The sequence below is a fragment of the Bos indicus genome, chromosome 28 (genome assembly GCF_029378745.1).
Source record: "Bos indicus isolate NIAB-ARS_2022 breed Sahiwal x Tharparkar chromosome 28, NIAB-ARS_B.indTharparkar_mat_pri_1.0, whole genome shotgun sequence".
In the NCBI taxonomy this organism is placed as follows: domain Eukaryota; kingdom Metazoa; phylum Chordata; class Mammalia; order Artiodactyla; family Bovidae; genus Bos; species Bos indicus.
The window spans coordinates 33,866,380-33,893,951 of NC_091787.1; the positions used below are offsets into that span (position 1 = coordinate 33,866,380).

At 45.3% G+C, this 27,572-nt stretch overlaps 1 protein-coding gene and 1 long non-coding RNA gene across 6 annotated transcripts in view; both read left to right on the plus strand.

Annotated features, from left to right (window-relative positions):
- Positions 1 to 27,572, plus strand: part of RPS24 (ribosomal protein S24) — a 257,955-nt gene that overhangs the window by 63,874 nt on the left and 166,509 nt on the right. The gene's annotated exons all lie outside the window — the stretch shown is intronic.
- The window catches only part of LOC139180440 (uncharacterized), a 142,085-nt gene continuing 135,408 nt past the window's right edge, over positions 20,896 to 27,572 (plus strand). For 3 of the 5 annotated variants that reach the window (XR_011564708.1, XR_011564707.1, XR_011564709.1), the window contains exon 1: positions 20,896 to 21,357. This is a non-coding gene — a long non-coding RNA (uncharacterized lncRNA). The remainder of the gene's footprint in view (positions 21,358 to 27,572) is intronic. The other 2 variants (XR_011564710.1, XR_011564706.1) reach the window with 2 other exon arrangements.

The window sequence follows — 27,572 nt, forward strand, 5'->3', positions numbered from 1 at the left end:
CTGTGTCTTACATAGGCTGTTCCCTGTGCCTGGAATGCCTGTCGGGTCCCTACCAGAAGACTCCTCTCTGCAGAGGTCTTTCTACTCTTTTCTCTTTCTCAAACTCCTTTTGGTCAAATTAATCTAAATTAATCCAACATTTGGATTAATTAATTAGATTAATCACTATATTCCCTCTATTTCTATACATATTCTCTGTTTTTCTCTATGGAGATTGCCTTGATTTTATCTTTCAACCCTTCCTATGGAAAATTCCTATGGAGAGTGAAAAAGTTGGCTTAAAGCTCAACATTCAGAAAACTAATATCATGGCATCTGGTCCCATCACTTCATGGCAAATAGATGGGGAAACAGTGGAAACAGTGGCAGACTTAATTTTCTTGGGCCTGCAAAACACTGCAGATGGTGACTGCAGCCATGAAATTAAAAGATGCTTACTCCTTGGAAGAGAAGTTACGACCAACCTAGACAGCATATTCAAAAGCAGAGACGTTACTTTGCCAACAAAGGTCCATCTAGTCAAGACTACAGTTTTTTTCCAGTAGTCATGTGTGGATGTGAGAGTTGGACTATAAAGAAAGCTGAGTGCTGAAGAATTGATGCTTTTGAAGTGTGGTGTTGGAGAAGACTCTTGAGAGTCCCTTGGACTGCAAGGAGATCCAACCAATCCATCCTAATGAAATCAGTCCTGAATGTTCATTGGAAGGACTGATGTTGAAGCTGAAACTCCAATACTTTGGCCACCTGATTCGAAGAGCTGACTCATTTGAAAAGACCCTGATGCTAGGAAAGATTGAAGTCAGGCAGAGAGTGCAACAACAGAGGATGAGATAATTGGATGGCATCACAGACTCAATGGACACGGGTTTGGGTGGACTCCGGGAGTTGGTGATGGACAGGGAGGCCTGGCGTGCTGCAGTCCATGGGGTCACCAAGAGTTGGACAAGACTGAGTGACTAAACTGATTGATGGAAAAGTCTATTTTATCTCATTTTAAATTTCCAACAGCTCTTTTTAAAAATTCCGTTTTTCACTGTATCTTGTATTGTTTCATGTTTTATGTTTCTTGCTTCATGAATGAAGTAGCTTCTTAAATCCTGCTGTTCTTCTTTATTCTGAATTATCATAGCTTCTTTGTAGGTCTGTTTTTCTATATTTCTTGATTTCTTGCTTTCTTACTGGTGACCCCATGGACTGTAGCCCACCAGGCTCCTCTGTTCATGGGATTCTTCAGGCAAGAATACAGGAGTGGGTTGCCATTCCCTTCGCCAAAGGATCTTCCTGACCCAGGGATTGAACCCAGGTCTCTTGCATTCTAGGCAGATTCTTTACCACCTGAGCCTTCAGGGAAGCCCTTTTATTGTTGGCAACTTGCCTCAAATGGACAATTCTTGAGTTGTCCATTCATGTTTAAGAAAGAGCAGCTTGGGAGCTCTGAGGACATAGGGCTTGAAGCATTCCCCTGTGATGGGTGAACAGGAAGCTATTACTCTGGAAAAACTCGAGTGCCATAGATACAGGGTACAATATCCCACCCCCTGAGCTATTTTTGGTTGTCCCAGACAGTTCATTCTAGCTCATGGGAGTGTATTCTTCCTTGTCACTGAGTGATGCATACTTTGATATAGACCCCACTGTACATGGTGTGGCGTAGGAGGAGTAATGAGCCTTATAAAGATTAACCCTCTCTATTCATCCCCAGATCTACCTTCTGATCCTCCTTCTTACTTGATGCATACTTTGATATAGAGCCCACTGTACATGATGCGGCGTAGGAGGAGTAATGAGCCTTATAAAGATTAACCCTCTCTATTCATCCCCAGATCTACCTTCTGATCCTCCTTCTTACTTGATGCATACTTTGATATAGAGCCCACTGTACATGATGCGGCGTAGGAGGAGTAATGAGCCTTATAAAGATTAACCCTCTCTATTCATCCCCAGATCTACCTTCTGATCCTCCTTCTTACTTGGTAACTTTGAATCACAAGCCTCTCTGTACCTGGACATGGCAGGATAGCCTCCTCATCAGCTATAACCTCATTCTCAGGTGTTTTAGACTGCCTCTTCTTCCATCCAACTCCATCCATATCTGGGCAGTTTCTATCTTCTGCTGCTGCTGCTGCTAAGTCACTTCAGTCATATCTGACTCTGTGCGACCCCATAGACGGCAGCCCACCAGGCTCCCCCGTCCCTGGGATTCTCCAGGCAAGAACACTGGAGTGGGTTGCCATTTCCTTCTCCAATGTATGAAAGTGAAAAGTGAAAGTGAAGTCACTCAGTCATGTCTGACTCTTCTAGACCCCATGGACTGCAGCCTACCAGGCTCCTCCACCCATGGGATTTTCCAGGCAAGCGTACTGGAGTGGGGTGCCATTGCCTTCTCCAAAATAGAAGCACAGCCGTTGCTAAATTAAGTACAGAGTCATCATCCTGGCAGCTCAGACCCTCTGCAGGGTGAAATCTCTGCCCCCAACTCCCACCTGGTTTGTCCACCTGTTGCCTCAGACCCCTTCCCCTCTTGCCCTAGCTGAGCCATGCAGTCTACACCAGTCCCCCTGGTCCTAATTCTTTATGGCTGATTGGAACAGTGTTTAAATGTAGTCCCTAGGGCCCACCATTGATAACTGTGTTATAGCAAATGGCACCCTCAAGCACTTGGAGAATCCCTCTCTTGTCTCTTTTGCTGCTGCCTTTGCTGAGTTTTAAATCTGTTTAACAAAATAGACTTCTGTCCTATTTGTGTCTTGGCTCTCATCAGAATTTCCTTGAAGGGAAGGATTGTGGCTTAGTCATCTTAGTTTCCTCCAGAAGGTTGGCTGGTGTAGTACTTCCCACCTGCTAATAAGCATGATGGAACGACTTGGAGATGGGGAGACCTGACTGAGGTCTCAGCTGTGCCAGTCAATAGCTATGCAGCCTCAGAAAACTAAATTACCTTCTCTGGTCTACCACTACCTTGTGTGCATTTTGAGACACAAATAAGATGATAAAGCTTTTACGAACCTAATAAACTGCGAGGGGAAGATTTCATTGTTGTTGTTAGTTGCTAAGTTGTGTCCGACTTTTTTGTGACCTCATGGACTGTAGCCCACCAGGCTCCTCTGTCCATGGGATTTCCCAGGCAAGAATATTGGAGTGGGTTGCCATTTCCTTCTCCAGGGAGTCTTCCTGACCCAAGAATCGAACCATGTCTCCTGCACTGCAGGTGGATTCATTACCACTGAGCCAAACCGAAGTCACTGTAAGAGGAGGATTTCATGCTTATAAAGAGAAAAGCTGAGCACTGATGGACAAGGATTCCTGCAGGTAGGATGGGATAAGGGAGATGAAACCCCAGGGATCTATCAGGGAAGACTTGGTAGAGGCATGTAGTGGTGGTCAGGGGCAACTAGCACCTATGAAAAGCGGGAGGTGGGTGGTCAAGAGGACAGGGATTTTAAGTGTAGCTGATTGGAGGATGCTGTGATGACCGGGATGGAGAATTTGGCAGGAGAGCAAGTTTGGTGCGCAGATGAGGTGTTAGGCTTGGGAAATGTAAGGTCTGAGGTGAGGATTCCATAGAGACGCTCTGTCAGAAAGTTGAACACGTGAAGTTCCTACATGGGAGAGAATCTTGGATGTCTCTGTTACTGAGCTGATTGTTGTACCATGGAGAGGATGAGATGTGTAAGGGAATGTGGAGACAGATCAGAGAGCTGAGGACAGGATTTTAGGGAAGAGAAGCATCTTTTGAAGTTTTAGGCTAGAATTGTAGTCCATGGAAAGAGGAAAGTGCTCTGTGACACAGCAGGGGACCAGGAGAGCACTGGTCTCAAAGATGAGAGTTTAAAGAATGAATGCTGATTATTGATTGGGTATTTGTTGATATTAAAAAACTATGTGATGTGTTTAGATGTGATAATGGTGTTGTGTTTATGCTTTTTAAAAAAAGTCTTAATCTTTTAGATATGCACATTCTTCATCTGAATGATTTACAGATAAAATGATATAGTGTTTGGTACCTGCTTTCAAATAAACTGGTGGGATATCCAAAAGGGACACACGTAGAGTCAAGATTCAAATAGGATGAAAGTTAAGGATGGAAAGAATATGCCATGCAAACAGTAACCAAAAAGAGAGCTGGGGTGGCTATACTATCATCAGATGAAATGGACTCTAAGACTGAACTTATTATTAATGACTAAGGAGGATATTTTACAATGACTAAAGGCCAATCCATCAGGAAGACATAAAGATTATAAAAATATATGCACCTCACAAGCCTGGCAGGCTACAGTCTGTGGGTTCGCAAAGAATCAGACACAACTGAGTGAGTAAAGAGAGGAGGAGGCATGTACAGATCCTCAAAAACATGAAGGTAAAAAAAACCCTGATAGAACTGGAATGAGAAATAGATAATCAACAGTAACAGCTGGGGCCTTCAGTACTCCACTTTCAATAATGGATAAAATAAAGAAGATCAACAAAAGAAGTACATTTGAACAGCACTCTAAAACAATAGACCTAACAGATACCTAGAGAGCATTCTAGCCAACAAAAACAAAATGCATGTTCTTTCCAAGTGTACATAGAACATCTTGAGAATTTAGTTGGGACTTGAAAGGGTTTTCTGAGCCTGGCATAATTTGAGGCCAACTTTCCTGAATTAATCAGCCACTGAAATCCCTGCTGATTAAGGATAGGATAGGACACAGTGTTTGGGGGCAGAGCCTGCTGCATTGGTTAAAGTTCTTAATTATACTTACAGAAGTGGGTGGCTTTGTGCTTAAGAAGATGGGCTCAGAGCAGTGGTCTGGATCCGATTCCTGGGTCTGCCATTTACTGGGTCTCCGAATGTAAGCAAATTGCTTAACCTCTTTGTGCCTTGATTTTTTTTGCCTGTGGAATAAAAAATGATATTAATATTGATATCTTAATATTTGTTAATAGTTGTTAGGATTAAATTTAAAAATCTGTGTCAAGCATATACAAACATGCATGGAACCTAGTAAACATTCAGTCAGTCAGTTCAGTCGCTCAATCATGTCCGACTCTTTGTGACCCCATGAATCGCAGCTCGCCAGGCCTCCTGTCCATCACCAGCTCCTGGAGTTCACTCAGACTCACGTCTATCGAGTCATTGATGCCATCCAGCCATCTCATCCTCTGTCGTCCCCTTCTCCTCCTGCCCCCAAGCCCTCCCAGCATCAGAGTCTTTTCCAATGAGTCAACTCTTCACATGAGGTGGCCAAAGTACTGGAGTTTCAGCTTTAGCATCATTCCTTCCAAAGAAATCCCAGGACTGATCTCCTTCAGAATGGACTGGTTGGATCTCCTTGCAGTCCAAGGGACTCTCAAGAGTCTTCTCCAACACCACAGTTCAAAAGCATCAATTCTTCGGCGCTCAGCCTTCTTCACAGTCCAACTCTCACATCCATACATGACCACAGGAAAAACCATAGCCTTGACTAGATGGACCTTTGTTGGCAAAGTAATGTCTCTGGTCTTGTAAACAGTAAACAAGTGTTATTATTATGTGTTAGTATTATTATGAATGACTGGGTTACAGGTAACAGAAATTCAACACAGCTAGATTAGGGAAGAGGGAGGGATTTATTGACTCTTGTAACTGACAGTATAAGAAACCAAGCGTTTATAAATCAGTTTATTTTCAGGAATATCTCGAGGCTTCACCTTCTTCCATGTTGGTTTACTTCTCAGGCAGGTTTTCCACAAGGTGGCCACCTGCTTCTCTGTGCTCACATGCTACTTTCTGAGCAATGCCCACAGAAGACAGAGCTCCTTTTATCTTGAAGCTCCAGCAAAGGCTTTGGAGTTGGCTTTTACTGGCCTGGCTGGTGTTCCCAGCCCGTCAGTGATCTGATTACTGTGGCTAGGGGAACTCAGTGCTGTCCTTGGCCAGTCCCGAGTCACATGTAACCTTTACAGCTGAACCACATGATCTGAGGTTGGGGTGAGGGGATAGTCCCAAAAAAGAGTGAGGTATTTTTATCAGAAGAAGAATAAGGATACTGGGCAAGTAGAAAGTCATTTCTACGACACCCGCAGAAGGCGCAAAGTGGAGAAGGACTGTGGAAGAAGGGAGGCACCTGTGCCAGGCGGTGAGGCAGTAGCTAGTAAGGAGCATGAGGGTGTGTCACATAAGTTGGTAAGATATTTCCCAAAGTGAGTTCCACTGAGTGCCAGTTCAAACAAGCATTAATAGATGTTCCTGTGAGACAGGTTCTGTGGAGGAGGAAGTTTGGGAAATGCCAGGTGTCTTTACTACGAAATTCTCCCTGCTTTTAACACGCCTCTGTATTTGATGATTCTGCAGGATCGAGATACACATCTGAGATTCCCAAACATATGGAATCATGGAACCCTTATTCAGTGGAGCACTTTGTAGGATCACAATCTGTGGAACACGATTTGGGAAGCATGGTAGAATAGGATGGTGGTGAGGTTGGGAAATGGCAGGAGCAAGAGACTCCCCTGAATGTTTGCAGGGGGACAGTGGTCTGCAGGTGACTGTGGGTGGTAAGGAGTGAGACTCTCTTCTTCAAGCCTAAAGTGAGAAACTTCTGTCTTAGTCCAAAGGGGAAACCAAGATCACATCATTTTGCCTCTAACCAAGTTGGCCCTCACCCAGAGAACACACCCTCCCTACATGTCGGGAAACAAATAGAGGATTGATGCAGGTTCTCCCCCTTTAGATTCAGCTGAGAACAATGGGGAGGAGCCTCATCCCTGGGGAGAGCAGAGTTACTAGACCTACTCCTCCAGGCAGGGTGTAGTGTGCAGGGATGATGGGGCCTGATCTTGGAAGGTCTCTGCAGGGCAAGTTCTGTGTCCTCCATGTGTGCTCAGGGGCAGGAGAGAACTTCCATCAATGGGTGTAACAGCAGCATCTCAGACAGCACTCTGTGGCCTGGAGAAGACTCTCTTTTATGGGACTACCTGGGAGTAACCCTGTTCTCAGGGAGACAGCCAAGTCTTTGCAAGCTTAAGTACCAGGGAGTCAGCCCGCTAGAATCCTTTTGAGCTATGTCACTGCAATCCTAATGCACTCTTACCATCCTATGGTAGCCTTTGCATGGGAATTAATCCCACTGTACTCTAACAGAGCTATGTGTTCTTCTTTATAACTTGAGACTAGAAGTTTCAGCTTATACCAGGGGATAGACTGGTGACCTAAAGGGAGACATCTCTTGAAGGTAGCATTTGTCCAGAGGGTCATTCCCCCACAGAAAGGGGCCCCTACCACCACATTACCCCTCAGTGCTGTCGTGAAAGTCAATTGCTGCTGTTAATCATTTAAGTTTTAGGGACATTTCTGGATTAGACTTCCCTGGTGGCTCAAATGGTAAAGCGTCTGCCTACAATGCGGGATACCTGGGTTTGATCCCTGGGTTGGGAAGATCCTCTGGAGAAGGAAATGGTACCCACTCCAGTACTCTTGCCTGGAAAATCCCATGGATGGAGGAGCGTGGTAGGCTACAGTCCACGGGGTCCCAAACAGATGGACACGACTTATCGACTTCACTTTCACTTCACTTTTCATGGACTAGGCACCAAGTTTTCAGTGGGCTTTCATTGTTTCTGTTGGTTCGTGAGAATTTGTTTACAACTGAGGAAACGGAGATTTAGAGTTTAGAAAAATTTCCTGGAATCATACAGATGGCAAGTGGCAGAGCTAGGGTTCAAATGCAGATCTGTCTGATGCCAGAGACTGTGCACTTTAGGGAACTGACAAGAATACTAGAGTGGGTTGCCATTTCCTTCTCCAGGGGATTTTCCTGACCCAGGGATCGAACCTAGGTCTCCTGCATTGCAGGCGGTTCTTTACCATCTCCTGAAATGATGATGCTCTTAGGATTTACACAACAGGGGGGATTTGGGTTTGATGTTTGTCTGGGGGAGGAACATTCACTGCTGTTCTTCTTAAGAGGCAGGATATGTTCTGGGACTTGGGTCCTGGGAGTCTCTTCATATTTTCTCTGTCAATGTCCTCTGGGACCCAGGAGCCATGGTTTTGAAGCTACTCCTGCCAGTTAGCTTTGATACAAATGGGCATCAGCTCTAAATCAGTAGAATGTTCTGTCATTGGCTCTAAGCGGCAAATGAGATAATTAGGTCTTGCAAAGCTGGTCACCTGTCATCTCATTTCCATGTTTGATGGGGTTCCTAAACATTGGTACCATTTGTCAAATACTCCCTTGTGCTCCTTTTGAAGGAGTTTTGCTCTAAAGGGGAGGAAGAGAAGTGAGGGGGTACGTGAAGGGAAAATTGAGATTAGGAGAGGCAGTTTTTTGTTTGTTTTTAAATCAATGAACAAGTGAATGAATGACTAAACACATAAATAATAAGAGTATGTTAGTATGCTGAAAGGAATGATCAGTAGTGAGGAGGCATGTGGTGAAATAAGATGACTGAAGCTATGTCCTCAAGTAGATGAGATGGGGATAGATTTAAAATACAGATGGAAGGAATGGCTGTAATCAGACATTTGGCTGGAATCCAGGTATCCCATGCTTACAGAATCCTCCAGGCCATAGAGGGGAGGCTGTGGGTCTTGGGGAAGAGACTTGGCCTTAGCCAGGAGGACTGATTTCCAATGGCCCTGTGCTTCCTCCAGAGGGTCCTGGAACAGGGTGGATAACCTCTATGAGCTTTGGTTTTGGTCTCCTTGTAAGATGAAGATGATTTTGCATACTCTGCAGAGTTGCAACAAGTATTAAACAACAAGTATAAGCAGAACCCTTGGCATGGAAAATAAAAGTGATTTCAATTCTATCACTGAGAGATAACTGTATTCACCATTTTAATGTATTTTTGCAACTATCTTTTTCCCACTTAATATAAACACATACTTAAAAATACTATTGTTCTTTACATACTCTTCTATAACATGCTTTTAGCACTTAAATATATTGAGAACAATTTTCCACAGCAATTTTTCTATAACATCATGTTTTAAATATATGCAGATCATTGCAGTAGGTGGATATACCATACTGTATTTTAACCAATTCCTGTTGTAGACGACATGGAAGTTGCTCCTTACTATTTTCTATTATAAATTACACTGTTAACATTTCCTTTCAGCTGTATTTTCACATACATCCATGGTTATTTCCCTATGGAACTTTTCTGGCAGTGGAATTTCAGCTGACCTGTGGGCAAGCTCTTTCACACAGCTATATATAGAGAGGAAGAGAATTTTAGGGGACAGCACAGACAGGCAGAGTGAAGTGTGATACCTGAAGGGTGCTGATGAATGGCTTGCTGTCATTCAGGAAGCAGGGCTCTGGGGGCCTGAGATCAATCTCAAGATGTGATCTGTCTCCTTTAACAATTTAGTTGCTGCCCTGGTTGAAGACATGAAGGCAAGCTTACCAAATATGAGGATGTTGTGAAGTTGGCAAGGATATGTTGAATGATGGAATCAAGATGCAAGGGAGACCCTGAATGGCAGGAAGAATGGGCTGAAGCAAACAGGAGAGACTGAATTGGGAAAACTGTAGTGTCTTAATGATAAATCTAGACTATGCACATCAGGGCTAGAGTAGAGCTGGATGAATGCCAGGTCATGCCAAAAAGACATGGGAGTTGATGTCGTGTGGTTGACCCCCAAACTCATGCAAAACGATCCAATAACCCTCAGGTGGTACTGGTATGAGTACAGTGTCTAGACCTTGCGTCAGTGGAATGTTGATAAGCTGGAGCTCAGCAGAAAGAAAAAAGCGATCAGGCTGTTGAATGGTCTAGACCATAACTGTTCAATAGAAATACTGCTGTTGTTCCATCACTAAGTCAAGTCCAACTCTTTGTGACCCCCTGAACTGCAGCATGCCAGGCTTCCCAGTCCTTTCCAATGAGACAGCTTTACAACGCAGGCCATATCAATCTATCTATCTAAAATTAAAAAAATTTCTAGTAGCCAGTACAATATTTTAGATAACTCAGTCTATCCAAAATATTATCATTTTGGCATGTAATCAATATAAACAAATTATTGAGATATTACATTCTCTTTCTCCCTTTATGTGCTAAGTCTTTGAAATCCAGTGTGTATCTTATACTTCCAGCACATCTCAGTTCAAGCTGTAAATTTTCAATGGTCAAAATGAAATATAGTTCACTGAAAGAAAAAGTTGTATTTAGTGGAAAAATATTTTATACTGCTTTTGTTTTTTAATTTAAATTTAAATTATTAAAATTAAGCACAATAAAAATTGAGGTCCTCAGTTGCCCCAACAGCACTTCAAGTACTCAGTAACCTCGTGTGGCCAGTGGCTATTGAAATTGGACAGGGAAGGTCTATACCCTATGGTTGCTACTCAAAATGTGGTCCATGGACCAACAGGATTTGCATCCTCTGGGAAGTCATTAGAGGTGCAGATGCTCAGGCTCCACCCAGAACTCCTGAGTCAAAATTTGCACTTCAGCAAATTCTCTGCATGATTCATGTGCTCACTTGAGAAATAGTGATCTAGATGTCAGGTGATGACTTGGGGAATATATGAAGAAGCCAAGAAACCATGTTTCACATGGGAAAAGGAAACTTCAGGAGACTATGATAATTTTCAAACATTTAAGGGCCCATATGTGGAAAGTGGGAAAGATCAGGTGGAAGAACTGAGACCACAGGTGGAGGTGGGGCTGGGGTGGGAGAAAGGGAACTGAACTTTTTTAAGCTTCCATAGTTAATTTCAGTTAATCCTCATAACGAAAGAACTGGACTTGGAGTTAACCCAGATAATCTGAGTTGAGATTTCATCATCACTAATCACTGTGCAACCTCAAGGAAAAATTTCTTAGCCACTCTGAACCTCAGTTTATTGTCTCTAAAATGGGAAAAATAACAGCCTACATGCCAGGGCTAATGTGAAGACCATGTAGGCAAGGACAATAATCACTGTATTTACCACACGTTCCCTGGGCTCAGACATGGCATAGATTCTGTCCGCAGTGAGGATTTCTTTGTAAACTAGGCAGAGCTCTGGCGTGTGAAGGATGGCTGGTACTACTGTTAGCAGGCTTGTGGTTTGGGGTGACAGATTGCGTTTTCAGTAGATACAAATGAACCCTGCCCCTGCGTGTCTTCATTGCACCAAAAGCCTCTTTTTTTGTTTACAGCCCTGATTGATCTGGGTTGATCTGTCTGCAAACCTTTTCATCAGGAGGGTTGAAAATGGAAAATTGGGGAGGAGAGGTCAGGGCTCCTCCATCTCACCCTGCTCAGTGGGTGGTGCTGGGTCTCTAGCCACGTTACCTTAACGGGGGTAAAAGGTCTCTGAAGCGTGGTACTGGGTCATTCCAAGATGGGGAGAAACTGGCCCATCAGAGCGTTTCTCAGCAAAAGATCTCGTTGCTGCTGCGCCAAACCACATCTGTGCTCTGTCAAGTAAACAAAGAATATCTACAGCTCTCAGGCAGGCACTAACATTAGCCGAGTGAGGGCTCTTTGGGGACCGGGGAGAGTAGGCTCGCGTTTGAAAATGAACCACTGTACGTGGATTTATAGCACTGCTTTTCTGATGAAGAGGGGGAAATATTTTTCTCTGGGAGATTAGAATTTACTAGTGGATTCAAGTGTAACTTTGGAGAGTGGCAGAGGTATTAGATGTGGCAGTATCACAGTATTGTTTTATTGGCAATTAGATTTCAAACTGGCACGAATGTATGAAAATAAGTCTCAATTATGGGCCTGCAAAGTTTCTCCACCATCTGTCAACAGTTTGCTCCTTATGCCACAACATGTGTACCTTTGGAGGGAAAATGATTTAATAGCCCAAGTCAAGAGGTACAGCTCACCAAATTATATTGGAGTTTATGGCCAAGGCCTGCATTTGTGATTTCTGATGCAGAGAATGCAAACTGAACTTGTGCGCGCACACACACACACACACACACACACTCTTCAGGGTCTCACAGCTGTCAGAGATGGAAGATATCTTCAAAAGGAATGAGTTTAACTTTTGCATTTTATAATTGGGAAAAATCAAGTCCCAGAGAGGCCAGGGACTTGTGCAATTGGTGCTGTGAGACCAGGCAGAGCTGGAATGATAATAGGAGACTTAGGGATGGGGCAGTGGTGGGTTAGTAAATGTGTAACAACCTCTGGGGAAGTGAAAGCCCCGATGTGTAGCACCTGCCTATTCCCATGATACAAGCACTTTCATGACGGCGATTTCATACTAACGTGATACCACTGAATGTGAAGTTTGGAAGGGATGTACGCTTGCCTCTCAAAAGCCAGTTTCTGTGGCTCCAGTGTACCGTTGAGAAGGGGGATGGAGGTGGTTATAGATATTTGCGGCTCGCCTGTCCAGCATCTGTTTCCCTTTCTAGTAAGTGTACCCTAATTTTCCCTGAGGGTGCCCTCCTATACCCCGTTTTCAGCCCATGGAGTTTGGTTAGGGTTTCCCCATCACCAACTCCAGGAGTGGACCCAGACCTCGGCCAATCAGTGCATTTCATCTCCCCGGACATTGATTGGCTCAGGGTTGGGCTTGTGGCCCAACTCGGCCCTGGGAGTCAGGCCCAGGGCCTTTGTTTGAAGTTGTGGTCTTGGAGCTATGAAGGAGCTTGTATCGAGTGGTGGTCAGGTTGCCACCATGAGAGAAGAGGCTGTCGAGAATAAGACACACGCAGAGGAGAACAGAGCTGAGAGACTAGAAAGAACAGGCCCTGAGTCTGTTTTTTGCTTCTGGATCTATCTGAGCTTCAAGAGTAGTTCCTGGACATTTTGAGAATCAATGAACATGTTTCATTTTTTGAAAAGTCTGTGCATTTATTATGTCAATTATGCCTCACTTTGAAAAATGTATCCAGACAGAACCAGTTGTGGAGCAGGGCTCCTTCAGGTCCACTCACTTCTGGAGCAGAAGCTCAGTTCTTAGCTGCCTTTCCCAACTGTGCCTTTTTCCCCTCTGTCCAAACTTCAGCAAGCATCCTTGTTCTGACTAGGATTTGGGGAAACTGCACGTTTCTTTATCAGGCATGTTACCTCTGATGGGAGGAGTTCTAACTGATGAGTTTGTCCCTGAGAGGTATACTAGGGAATCTCTAGAACCGTTTTGATGTGCTGCTTATCCAGAGTTTGATCCATGAAGCCACAAGCCTTGTCTACTTTGGACATCATTGCTTTCACAGAGCCCAGCACATGCCTGTTTGTGGGAGATGCTCAGTAAATATTAGTGGAATGTCTTGTCTCAGGCAGGCTTTGCTGTGTTATGATGCTGTAACAATCAACCTGTAAACTCAATGGCTTATAACAACAAAGTTTTATCTTTCACTCAAAGTCTTTTATCATTTATGTTGGCTGCAGCTCTGCTCCATGTCTTTTTGTTTTAGGGTCCGGGCTGATGGAACAGCTCCCACTGGGAACATGAAAATCTCATGGCAGAGGGAAAAAGAGCAAAGACAGAACACGTGATGACTCTTAAACTTTCTGCTTAGATAAGGTACTTGGTACTTTTTTTTTAATGTTCCATTGGTCAAAGCAAGTCACTTGGTAGAGACATGTCCCCCAAAGCAAGACACTGCATACCACAGATATCAGTGGAGATGAATAATCAATCCCCTTATAGTTTGGGGAGTGAGTAATGGGGAATAATAATACAGGCAACCACACACTTAAAGGGAGAATGTGGGAATGCGGCTAGAACTAATCTTGTGAAACTGAACATTTGAGTATAGACTGACCCAGCATTGGGCTTCCCTGATAGCTCAGTTGCAATGCAGGAGACCCCGGTTTGATTCCTGGGTCAGGAAGATCTGCTGGAGAAGGGATAGGCTACCCACTCCAGTATTCTTGGGCTTCCCTTGTGGCTCAGCTGGTAAAGAGCCGCCTGCAATGTGGGAGACCTGGGTTTGATCCCTGGGTTAGGAAGGTCCCCTGGAGAAGGGAAAGGCTACCCACTCTAGTATTCTGGCCTGGAGAATTCCATGGACTGTATAGACAATCAGGTTGCAAAGAGTCGGACACGACTGAGGGACTTTCACTTTCTTTCACTTTGACTCAGCAATGCCCAGAGAGCTTCTTGCCTGTGGGTACCAGTGTTTTAGGAGTGTTTCTAGGAGCATGTTTGGTTTAGCAGAAAACTCCCAACTCAAGCAACTTAAATGTCTGTAGACAGATGAACGGATATATAAATTAGAATACACTTACACAAAAGAATGTAATGCAGCAATGAAAACGAACGAACCTCAGCTATTTGGAACAACATGAATACATCTTAGAGGCATATTAAGTTAAGTGAAGTAAGAAGATACAGAGAATTTGATTCCAATTTTATAAATCATTCATGTGAAAAAATTACACAAAAAGCAAATGAATGATAAACACAAAAATCAAGATTTGGCTGCTTTGAGTGGGGCAAAGTATAACAGAGGGATAGGCGGATACAACTCACTGGTGATGTTCTAGCTTTCAAATGGGGTGGGGAGGTCATTTTCATATTGTGCATTTTAACATATTTGTTACATTCTTTTGTGTCTATGAAGTATTTTGTTCAAAATGGATTTATAAAAGAATGCAAAAATAACAGCTAGGAAAAGTAATAATTTTTAAAAAGATGAGTGGTTGTGGAAAAGTGCTGTCTTAAAAAGTGGGATTCCTAGAAGCAAATTTGGCAAATACACGTTGGGGCAGAATTCCGGGACCAGGATAGAAGGTGAGTCCTCTCAGCACCGACCCTAGACTGTGGGCAGTTCACACCATCAGCCCTCCCCACGCCTGGGGGATGACCTGTGTCCTCATTGGCCCCAGTATCAGGCTCCCTAGGCTGCCGCGGGGACTGAGATGCACGCAGGGATCCTGCCTATGGGCCCGGACATTCCAGGTCCACAAAGAAAGGTTCGCCCCGGCTGATGAACACAATTGACGACTGGGTTTGTTCAACAGGGGTCCTGATTTAACTGTCCCTGAGTCTGGGCCTCTGTGGGTACATAGAGAAGGCTCCTTTTGGCCTTGTAAAGTTGAAGAGGCCACACCCAGATATCTCTTGGTAATCCCCATGCCCCACTGACCACTCCAGTGAGGTGGCATTCTGCTGGTAGAGTCCCTGATCCGGTCTCCAAGCTCAGGGCAGGAGAAGGAAGCTTCAGATTGGATATTATGGATCTCTGACAAAATAACCCAAGAGCACCTGCCCCCAGATGCTTCAGCATCTTCCTAGTCAGAACAAGTTACATTACTGAGGGGGACTGCCTGCTGTGGTGACTCCAGGAGCCCAAGTGGCATCCGAGTCTCTTCCATCAGAGAGAGAAGAAGGGCGTTATGGGGCAGCTTGGAGATGAGCCAGAACCAAAACCAGAGCATGGGTGAGACCTACCCAACCTCTGCATGAGGGGAAGCCTGCCCACATCAGCTCTGCTGAACTTCCTTGCCCACCTGTGGGGCACATGCAAAAAGCTACCAACTTCTCCCTTTTGGGGGCGGTGCCTGCTTGCCAATCTCTACACTCTCAGGCTCATTTAGCTCATTTTAGTTTGGTTGCTTCTGGTTGCAGGTAACAGAAATCCCCCAAAATGTAATTGTTGTCTATTTGCATTTATATAGGAGTAGATATAACATTAGGTGAAACTTGGTCCAGGATTCAAAAAAATATCACTGAGCCCTCTTTCTCTCTCTCATCTCTTCTTGGCTCAGCTTTCCAGCATGGGCTTTATTTCAGAGAGACTTCTCGCTACTCCCAGCCCTAGGGGTCTCCTAGAGCTTCTGGGACTCCACTAAAGTCCAGCGGGAAAGAAGTAACTTCTCAGTCCCCATGCCCATTAAAAGCCCTGAGATTCATCCTGTTGGGTTCACGTGCCCCTTCCAAACCAATCACAGTGACTGGGGACTGGGAGGCATTGATTGGTGTAGTCAGGTCACACGATCTCCTCAGGGCTGGGGATGAAGTCAGCATCCCAAGAACTTGTGGGTTTCAATAGAAATCCAGGACTGTGAGGAAGAAGGAAGGGGGACTGGATGCTCAGAGAGTAATCCACAGCCACTTCCCGTCTGCTGATGCTTGTTGTTCAGTCACCAAGTCAATGATGCCATCCTCTCAACCATTTCATCCTCTGTTGCCCTCTTCTCCTTCTGCCTTCAGTCTTTTCTGGCATCAGGGCCTTTTCCAGTGAGTCAGCTGTTCGTATTAGGTGGCCAAAGAATTGCTGATGCTTGTTAGTCATTTGGAGGAGCACTTTGCACCTTAAAGATAACAGTGGTTTATAGGCCCCACGGATGTTAAAAAAGTATTTTTCTCTATGGTTGTTTGCCTTTTAAATTTATGTTTGTTTTTTAAACTTTTATTTTTAACCATGGTCATTTTCAAACACATGCAAAAGCAGAGTGAATACAGTAATGAATGCATCTCTGTATCCATCAACCAGCTGCAACCATTGTCTTATGTTGCTTTTTGTCTTTCAAAGTTTCAAATTTGTTCAGAGTTCAATCTTCATCTTTTCTATTGTGGCTCCTCCTGATAGATGTGATTGTGTTCAGAGGGAAACTGGATACACAGTCACCTACATTTTGTCTAGGTTTGTTTTATTTGGATATATGCTGTGAAGTGAGATGCTAACAGGATTTTCCCTGGGTATCCGGTTTCCCCAGGTCTGTTATTGAATCATCCCTCCTGTTCTCACTGGTTTGTGAAACACCCTTGATTTGGTATTAAGTTCTCGCATGTACCAATATCTGTTTCTGGCTACATATTCTGTTTTATTGACCTATGTGTTCTTGCGCCAATATCAATGTTTAAAATTTAATAGATGTATAAATAAGTTTTCATACCCAGTATACCAAGTTCCACACTAGGCTTCTTTTTTCAGTATTTTCTTGCCCAACTTTATCTATTTATTCTTCCAGATGAAACGTAGAACGGTTTTTCTAAGTTCAAAACATAATGGCCTTAGGATTTTGATTAGAATTGGTTAAAGTTCTGTGTAAAGTTGGAAAAAAGAACATTTTCTTCATAATCAGCCTTCAAATGTGTAAATATAGCACATCTTCCCATTTATTCAGGTCTTGTAAGTCCCTCTGTAAAAGTGCATGGTGTTACCTCCTGTGAGGGCCATTCCTGGGTTGTTTATGTATTCTGCTTTGTTTATGGATGAGAGATTTAAAACTTCCTATTTTCTTTTCTTTATTCATTCTCTCTGACTTTTTATTTCTATCAAGTCTGAGTCACTCTGAGAGGTTTAGGCCATGCTTGCTAGGAACCCACCACCCAGTCGGCCAGAGTTTATATTTGCTCTAAAGGTGGACTCCCTTGAGCTCCACGTTACAGTGGAAAGAGCATGAGATCTGACCTCAAGGTAGGCCTGAGCTCAGGCCCCTGCTCTGCCCTTTATCAGCTGTGCATCCCTGGGCAAATTATCATTTTGCTTCTCCAAGTCTCATTTTCCTTACTGGCAAATGAATGTGGGTTGTTTTCTCCATTTTTAATCTATTTCCTTTTATTGTGTTTGTTTCCAAACTTCTCTTTCTTCTCCAGGGGAGGCTAAACTTTCTGGGAACAGAGGTTGTGCCTCCTCCACGGCTGCAGGTGGAGACCGTAATCAGCAAACAGTAGATGTGTGGTCCTGCCAGGCCACACTGACTTCAGAGTCCAGCCCATGGGCACCATTTTGGTTCATTTGAAATAGAAGATACTTCATTTATTTATTTTTATTTTTAGTAGGAGGATAATTGCTTTACAATGTTGTGTTGGTTTCTGCCTTACAACATGAATCGGCCATATATATATATATATGTATATGCATATAAATACGTATATATACCCCCTCCCTCTTGAACCTGCCTCCCACCGCCATCCCTATCCCACCTCTCTAGGTCATTGCAGAGCCCCGAGACGAGCTCCTTATGTTATATGGCAGCTTCCATTAGTTGTCTGTTTCACGCATGGTAGTGTATATATTCAGAGAAGGCGATGGCACCCCACTCCAGTACTCTTGCCTGGAAAATCCCATGGACAGAGGACCCTGGTAGGCTGCAGTCCATGGGGTCACTAAGAGTCAGACACGACTGAGCGACTTCACTTTCACTTTTCACTTTCATGCATTGGAGAAGGAAATGGCAACCCACTCCAGTGTTCTTGCCTAGAGAATCCCAGGGATGGGGGAGCCTAGTGGGCTGCCGTCTATGAGGTCGCACAGAGTCGGACACGACTGAAGCGACTTAGCAGCAGCAGGAGCAGCAGCAGCAGCAACAGCATCAGCAGTGTATATATTTCAAGGCTGCTCTTAAAGTTTGTCCTGCCTTTTCCTTCTCCCACTATGTGTGCAAGTCTCTACATCTGCATCTCTCTAAATAAAAGATAACTTTGAAATAACCTGGAGCCCTCACCTGGATTATGGTTCTTTAATAAAACTTGGAAATATGGATAATAGTCTTCAAGAGGAAAATAGTTGAGGTTTATTGAGTTCTTAGCATGTGCCAGGTGCCGGGTGATCACGGTCCAGGTATGATCTCATGAGACTACACAGAACTCTGGTGCAGAAGGTATAATCCCCATCTTAGTTCAGAGATGCTAGAAACAAAGATCATGCAGCCCAAGTATGGTGCTACTGAGACCAGCTCAGTGCCCTGAACCTGCGTACCCTACCATCTTCCCAACCACAATCAAGCGGTGTGTTAACAGTGCCTCAGACCTTGGAGGTAGCCCTCTGGTGGTCTAGGTCTTGCTTTTAGCAAAGTAGTGAAGTCAGGGAGCCATTGATCGTGTTAGCTGCCTTCTCTTTCTCCTTACATTTTAAGCGTCTCCAGAAAAAAGACTGTGATCAATGCTTCTCAGTATGGTGTTGAACTCTTCCTCACCCAGTCTTTGCCACCCCTTGCTCTCCTGACTCGTGAGTGGCAGGGCAGCAAGGCCTTGTAGGACTGCTGGGTGGAAGAGAGGGTATGGAGCATGAAAGGGGCATAGAGCATGGAGGTGGAGGACCCATGGCCTGGCAGGATGGCAGTGGGGAAGAGGTCTGAGTGGATTTGTGCATGGGCGTGGGGTTGCATGGGAGAGAGAATGTAGCCATGTGGGAGTATGTGCTTATGCGTGTGAGTCTGTGCATGTATGTTTGACTACATATGGGTGTAGGTTTAAGCACATGTGTACATACAGTTATGTTTGTCTTTGTGCGTGGTTACACATGAGTGTGTGACTACATATCGGTGCGTATGTATGTTTGACTACATATGGGTGTACGTTTAAGCACATGTGTACGCACAGTTATGTTTGTCTTTGTGCGTGGTTACACATGAGTGTGTGACCACGTATCGGTGCGTATGTATGTTTGACTACATATGGTGTAGGTTTAAGCACATGTGTACGTACAGTCATGTTTGTCTTTGTGCGTGGTTACGCATGAGTGTGTGACTACATATCGGTGCGTATGTATGTTTGACTACATATGGTGTAGGTTTAAGCACATGTGTACATACAGTCATGTTTGTCTTTGTGCGTGGTTACGCATGAGTGTGTGACTACATATCGGTGCGTATGTATGTTTGACTACATATGGTGTAGGTTTAAGCACATGTGTACGTACAGTCATGTTTGTCTTTGTGCGTGGTTACGCATGAGTGTGTGACTACATATCGGTGCGTATGTATGTTTGACTACATATGGTGTAGGTTTAAGCACATGTGTACATACAGTCATGTTTGTCTTTGTGCGTGGTTACGCATGAGTGTGTGACTACGTATCGGTGCGTACGTCCGTTCGTGTGTGTGTGTGCAGTTGTCATTTGTGTACAGTTTTGTGTTCACATGTAGGGGAGAATGTGTATATCTTTGTGTAGGATTTTATGGGCATGTGGGCATGGGTGGATGTCAATATATGTGTGTGTGTAATTGTGTGTGTGCTTGTACGTGTGTGAGAGTGCGTGAGTGTATGTACAGCAGGGCCCTGGACTGCAGAGCGGGGTGTCTTTCCTTCACTCTTGACAGATGGTCTGGCTAATGAGGGCCCCTCTGCCACCTGCCTGCGTGCCCCCCTCCCCAGGGCCTTGCTCCCTCCTGCGAGTCCTGCTGCCTTCCTGTGGCTGTTTCTCCTCTCCCTGCCCCCTCCCTGACATGTGTGCCTTTTTGGCTGCTGTGTGGGGTAGGTGGGACTAGGACAGAGCTGACAGTCAAGGCTGCCCTGGCCTGAGCCTATGGTGACGGGGCCAGAAAGCAGGCAGGGCTGAGAGTGTGCGTGTGCGTGTGCCTATGCATATGCGTGTGTGTGTGTGTGTGTGTGTGTGTGTGTGTGCGCGTGCGCGCCTGTGGTGGTTACCATGGCAGGGAGGCAAAGCCCAGGCAGCCCTCACCAGTGCCTGGCCTCATCCGCAGGGTGGGCAGGCAGCCCAGGGTAGAAAGGCCTGTGCTTTGCAGACAAAAATGCCAGATGGTGGGGGATTTGGGGGGGCCTTCCATGGCCCGGCTGCCAAGGGCAAGGAGGTTTTCTGGAGCTCTGGAGAATGAGCTGGGGGTTGCTTATATGCTGCTGTGAGTTTTTTTGGTGAATGTGTGTGTGTGTGTGTGTGTGTGTGTGTGTGTGTGTAGCCTTGTTTTTGCATATTTTAGAATATATTTCCCTTTTGGATTCTATCAGTTTGCTAAAAGATTTGATCTTTAAGCTTTAGTTTTCTTTTTTCTTGTATAAGAAGGGTACATGTTCCTGCAAGGAAGTCAAAACATCTTTTTAAACAGAAAATATTTGTCGATAGGCTATGAAAAGCAGCACCAAATGAGGCAGACATTTAGATTGGGTGTTCCAGTTGTGAGTCAGCCTTAGGGCCATGGTGAGTGGCTGGGTTCTGTTCATGTTATGAATGGGTTTTGCCTCCTGCTGCCTAGTTTTCTAACTTTGTCTTTAGTGCAAGTTTTCCTGGGTGGACCCACCCATTCTCGACGATGTGCGCTGCCTGGTCCTATTGGAAAATGCAGAGCTTGCCCAGGTGCAGGCTCAGACAGGTGTGGGGTGGCTCTGCTCCTCCACCCTGAACCAACATGGCATCTCCATGGAGACCACCCCACACACTGATCTCACGAGGATAGCCACACCTGAGCACACAACCTTGGGTAGAGACCAGCTTTTCTTTTCTCTTTGGAAAAGAGAAACCGTGTGGGAGAAGGATGATTTTACGTGAGTGAAGCGTTCCCTGGCCCTCACACAGCCCAAGGACTAATGTCTGCACGGGAGGGCGGTGCTCACGGCAGCCTTGGGGATGATGCGTGGACCTTCCAGTGGAGCTTGCCTTGGAAACAGGTCTTCCCAGCCTCAAGGAAATGGCCAGCTGTCTGCCTCTGGCTGTCCTGTTCCCTCATCACCAGCTTAGAAAGCCTCCATGGTGTCATGCTGAATAAAGTCCAGATTCCTTCACAGGGGACTGCAGGTGGTAAGCATAGCCTTCCCAGGGCAGCTTCTTCTGGTAGCTCATCTGTTGCTACAACTTTGGTATCTTACTCCAGGCTCTAAATGCCATTTTCTTTTTAAAAAGTAATTTTCTTTCTTTCTTTCTTTTTGGCTGTGCTGGGTCTTCGTTGCTGTGTGGGCTTTTCTCTGGTTGTGGTGAGTGGGGGTTACTCTGTAGTTGTGGTGTGTGGGCTTCTCAGTGGTGGCTTCTTTTGCTGTGAAGCACGGGCTCTAGAGCACGTGGGCTTCAGTGATTGTGTCTCACAGGCTCTAGAGCACAGGCTCAATAGTTGTGGCTCACGGGCTGAATTGCCCCATGGCATGTGGGATCTTCCAGGATCAGGGACCGAATCCATATCTCCTGCACTGGCAGGCGGATTCTTTACCAATGAGCCACCAGGGAAGCCCTGCTTTTAATTTTTAAGCAGAAAAAAATATGTATTAACATGCTATAAAAGCAGTACCAAATACGAATGAAGACAATAAGACTTTCACTCATGCTGCCTCTCTCCCCAGGACGCCCTCTGCTCCTTTTCCTGCCTGAATCCCATCTTTCTTTCCGGGCTCAGCTAGCTGACACTTCCTCCTTCCTTTCCCTGTGCTCCTATGACATATCATAAACTAAGAAAAATCTCATGTGATTCGTGTGTGAAGTGGCCGCTTTCTTTTCTTGAGGTCGAGGGACTGTATTTAATCCTGACACCTAGCGAAGCTGCTGGCGCGTAGGAGGTGCTCGGCTGGCTGAATGAATAAACAGAAATGCAAGCAAAAAAAAAAAATTTGAAATGTGTACCACTGAGAACATGCATTGTGATTCTGAACGCTGGTCTACTCGTACCACCATCATCATTATTGTTATCGGGGTGTGTGTGTGTGTGTGTGTGTGTGTGTGTGTGTCTGTGGGTGTGTGTAACTGCATGTGTGGTGACACTGGTCCATTCAGTGGACACAGAAACAGAGCATTTACAAGTTTCACTCAGGAAATAAGAGATAATGAGACAGAAATTGTTACTCATCCGCCCAATATCCACAGTTTCTTCTTCCAGCACTTTCTGTCTTGAGCATAGCCTTCATCAACGTCATCTTGCATATGACCTCTCCCTCGCCATGATTATTATCAGCCTCTCTTCCACCTTCTGACATGCTCCTGATTGAATACATTTATACTCTAGAGGGAAAGATGGGCCAGTGATTCTGGGTCAAACATATGCTGGGTGTTGAGGATGCAGAGATGAAAGAAGCAGGACCCCTCCAATAAGGAACTCACGTCCTAGGAAGAGACCTGTACAGATACAGACAAAGCTTAGCTAATTCTGTAGTAGAAACAGGAGCAGATTCGCTTCTGAAGCGTAGGGGAGAGAGAGATCTTCACACTGGAAAGCTCCTACTCATTCTGAAAGTTCCAGCTCATCTGCCCCCTACTCTAGAATGCCTTCCTGTCCAGAAATGTGGGGATTCAGATGTATAATTCAGCCCCTTCCCCCCACAACCTTCCCACCCTGCTATATCACACACAGACATAGACAGACATTTGTGTGTAGAGTCCTTCACTAACGGGGAGCAATTTCTCTTGCAAAAACACAAGCAACTTAGGATTTAAGATTAGATGTTGCTTTTTTATAATGTCCCTTGATTGTTTCCACGACTTGAGTTCAACTCTTCCCATCATGTTACTTGATCCTCTTCCCTCTCCGCCTACTTTTTCTCTCTCGCTGGATCAACACCCCAACCTTCTTCATTTCTTGGGAGAACAAATGCTCTGTCCACAGCTGATAGCCCCTGGGATGCGCCTGGCTGGCCCTATGGTGGTTCATGGTGGGCGTCTGCCCTGATTGGTCGGTGCTCATGCCACACTTTGCTGTTAGCTATTTTGAATGTTACCCTGGCTTAGTTCCAGTCTTGGCTCCGGGACCCCCACTGCACATCAAGGGCTTGGCTTGGCAACACTTTCCTGTTGGGTCCTCTGTCTGCTTTTGTGTTTTGTTAGGTGTGGGTGTATTGAGTAGGAGGAGGCTCTAGAAGCTACATCAGCCTGCTTGCCCCACCCAACTGCTCCTGGGAATGATCTGCCCTCAGTGCTGTGAGGTGACACCATCACTTTGCGCTCACACTCCTGGCTGCTGAACCAAGTGGCTGGAGCAGGATTGCTCCTCAAACAGTGTAGGGGTAGGGGGAGCACCACCAATCCTCCAGTGGAAAATAAAAAGGTCAGTATTAATTCATCTGCACAACTCGCTGGGCTTAAGAAGCACAGCCTGAAATGGCTTCTTGATTGAGAGAAGATGCTTCATTAATCTTGGCCCTCTCATTTAAGAGTGTGAAGAATGGAGACTAATGGCTGGCATTTCAGTCTCATCAATGGGATGCAAATGCACAGACACTGGACTATAATTGTGAGCAGGCCAGGGAGATGAGCAGGGAACTCAGTATCCTGAGGATGGTGGTAGTGGGGAAATGCGTGTGTATTAGACCCTTCTTGTATACATTGCCTGTTAATTCAATATCCTGAATCATCCTGGAGACAGTCCTCCAGGTCCTCAGTGTGAGAGCTCTGGGCTAGAAGTCAAGAGTCCTGGGTTTGAGTCTGGTTCCTCCACTGCCTGACTGGGTGAGTGAAGCAAGTTGGTGCCCCTTGCTGTAAAATTCAGGGAGAGATGACTTCTCTGGTCCATCTCAGTGTTAGGCCGCTTGAAGCTGTGATAGATACCACTTGGGTTAGGCCTTGTAGCCTAGGGTTAAAGGCAATGCCTCTGGCTTTGTGGGGTAGCCACACCTGCTCATGAGATCCAGTGTGCTAAGAGACCTACATAAAGAAGGTGTCAGGAAGTGAATATGCCGAAAGAGTGTAATTGAGGTAGAAATCTAATAGGGAAGGAAAGGAGGGAAACCTCTTTGCAGTTGGGTGTGGGAAGGATTCTAAAAGGCTTCCTGGCAGAAGAGGGCCTTATGGCTCAGGACAAGCTCTGGCAGGCAGAGAAGACAGAGCTGGAAAGTTTCGACTTCCAAGTATCAGATCCGGGGCCCAAGGAGAACTATGTATTTTCTGTAGGTTTCTGGGATGAGGGAAGAGAAAGAACTAGCCATGGCCTGACCACCTAGAAGGCACCCTCAGTACCGTTTGAGCTGCACCAAACCTTGTTTCACACTTTCCAGGATTCCACCCTTGGGCAACCATTCCTGGAGACATAAAAGATTTTTCTTGGTTGCTTACCCGTGTGGTGACTTTGGACTAGTGGCATAGCTACTCTGAGCCGTGTTTCCACATCAGTAAACTGTGGATAATAGCATAGCTTGATAGGTAGATAGTTGGGATTGTACGATTTAATATATATAAAACGTTTACCATGGTGTCTGGCATGGGATAAGCGCTCAAAAGCATTGTTGTTGTTTAGTCACTAAGTTGTGTCTGATTCTTTTGCGACCCCATGGATGTAGCGTGCCAGGCTCCTCTGTCCTTGGGACTTCCCAGGCAGGAATACTGGAGTGGGTTGCCATTTGAGTTGCTAGCGTATGGCTGTCTTAATGATATCATTCCTGAGTACCTCCTGCCCCAGGGACGGTGCACTGCGTTCTAACAGTAACTAGCACATTGTGACAACAGTCCCACCCGGGCAGCACTGTCATCACCCCGTTCAGAGAAACCTGAGGCACAGAGATGTTAAGTGACCTGCTCAAGGCCACACAGGTAGTACGCAGTGGAGGTATAATTTGATTCCAGGCACCTAAGCTCTAAACCACGCTGCTACCCCCTGCTACTAATTCTCTTGGAATTAGTATTATTATTTGGCTTTCAAAAATCAGGCTGCAGATCTAGCCGACCAGTGTGGGGAGGGGGGTGAGCAGAGGAGGCAGTCTGAAATAGTTTCCTTGTTTCCAGCCAACCTAAGGAACAGAGAAGGGGATGGTGACTCCTGGGGGTAGGGAATGATAATCCTGCATATACATAGTAGCAGGAGCTTGCTGTATGGGTGTGTGGTCAGACTGGGATGGTCCAGACTATAACCTAGGTCAGAAGGCAGCATCTTAGAAATGTGGTTGAATGTGCTGAAGGATGAACTGGGGGCAGATCAGAGGCAAACTTATCTCATGTCTGTGAGGGTTCATCTGTCCAGCTTTGGGGAGGTGGTGAGCAAATGTGATCAAATTGCCAACATCCGTTGGATCATAGAAAAAGCAGAATTCCAGAAAAACATCTTCTTCTGCTTCATTGACTATGCTAAAGCCTTTGACTGTGTGGATCACAACAAACTGTGGAAAATCCTTCAAGAGAGGGGAATACCAGACCACCTTACCTGCTTCCTGTGAAACCTGTATGCAGGTCAAGAAGCAACAGTTAGAACTAGACATGAAACAATGGAGTAGTTGAAATTGGGAAAGGAATACATCAAAGCTGTATATTGTCACCTTGTTTATTTAACTCATGTGAAACGCTGGGCTGGATGAAGCACCAGCTGGAATCAAGATTGCCAGGAGAAATATCAATAACCTCAGATATGCAGATGACACCACCCTTATGGCAGAAAGTGAAGAACAACTAAAGAGCCTCTTGATGAAGGTGAAAGATGAGAGTGAAATAGCTGGCTTAAAACTCAACATTTAAAAAGCAAAGATCATGGCATCTGGTCCCATCACGTCATGGCAAATAGATGAGGAAACAATGGAAAGTGGCAGACTTTATTTTCTTTGGCTCCAAAATCACTGCACATGGTGACTACAGCCATGAAATTAAGACGCTTACTCCTTGGAAGAAAAGCTATGACAAGCCTAGACAGCATATTAAAAAGCAGAGACATTGCTTTGCTGAAAAAGGTCCATCTAGTCAAAGCTGTGGTTTTTCTGGTAGTCACGTATGGATGTGAGAGTTGGACCGTAAAGAAAGCTGTCATTTAGTTGCTAAGTCATGTCCAACTGTTGTGACCCCGTGGACTGCAGCCCATCAGGCTCCTCTGTCCATGGGGATTTTCCAAGCAAGAATACTGGAGTGGGTTGCCATTTCCTTCTCCACGGGATCTTCCTGACCCAGGGATTGAACTTAGGTCTCCTGCACTGCAGGCAGATTCTTTACCAACTGAGCTATCAGGGAATTCTCGTTGATCACCAAAAAATTGATGCCTTTGAAATGTGGTGTTGGAGAAGACCCTTGAGAGTCCCTTGGACTGCAAGGAGATTAAACCCATCAATCTTAAAAGAAATCAATCTTGAGTATTTATTGGAAGGACTGATGCTGAAGCTGAAGCTCCAATACTTTGGCCACCTAATGAGAAGAATTGACTCACTGGAAAAGACCCTGATCCTGGGGAAGATTGAAAACAGGAGGAGAAGGGGACGACAGAGGATGAGATGGTTTGATGGCATCACTGACTCAATGGATATGAGTTTGAGCATGCTCCGGGAGTTGGTGATGGACAGGGAAGCCTGGTGTGCTGCAATCCACTCAGACACGAATGAGTGACTGAACTGATGACGAGCAAATGTGATTCCTTGGTCCTCATAAGGTTATTGCCTCAGACTTGTAGAGCCACCCATCATCCCTTGGAGAGGGCCTAGCTTGATATTTCCTTGGACTCTTCCATGGAACATGAGGACCTGGAGCTGTTTTCCTCAGTGTTGTGATTGAATCAGCCTTGAAAACTGCAGCTTTCCTCCATATGGTAGATATTATTGGGGTACCACCAGTCACTCCCGCAGTTGCCAAGCCAGTGCACTGGGCTGGACTTCCAGCCATCAGCATCTGGAAGAGCAGCCCCTCTGAGGCTTTCTTCTTGTGCCTGGGAAACAAGAAGTACTGGACCTTTAATGACGATTAATGACACCCTCCCTAGCCCAGCTCAGTGACTGGCCACAGTTGGGGTGTAAATACCCCAGCTCCTTCACCCCTGATGGGATAACTCTGAGGCACGTCTCCCCCACCACGTCCCAGAGATCCCCAGTGGATGAAGCTCGTGCTGCCCACAGTGATAACTTGCTTGGTAACTCCTCCTTCATGGCTGCCTTCCTTTTCCTATCTCACTTCTTTTTTAGAAATAACATTTATTTATTTGGCTGCACCAGGTCTTGGTTGTGGCATGTACGCTCCGTAGCCCATGGGCTCAGTAGTTTCTGTGTGAGTTTAGTTGCTTAGAGTCATGTTGGGATCTTAGTTCTCCCACCAGGGGTCGACTCAGGTCCCCTACACTGCAAGGCAGATTCTTAACCACT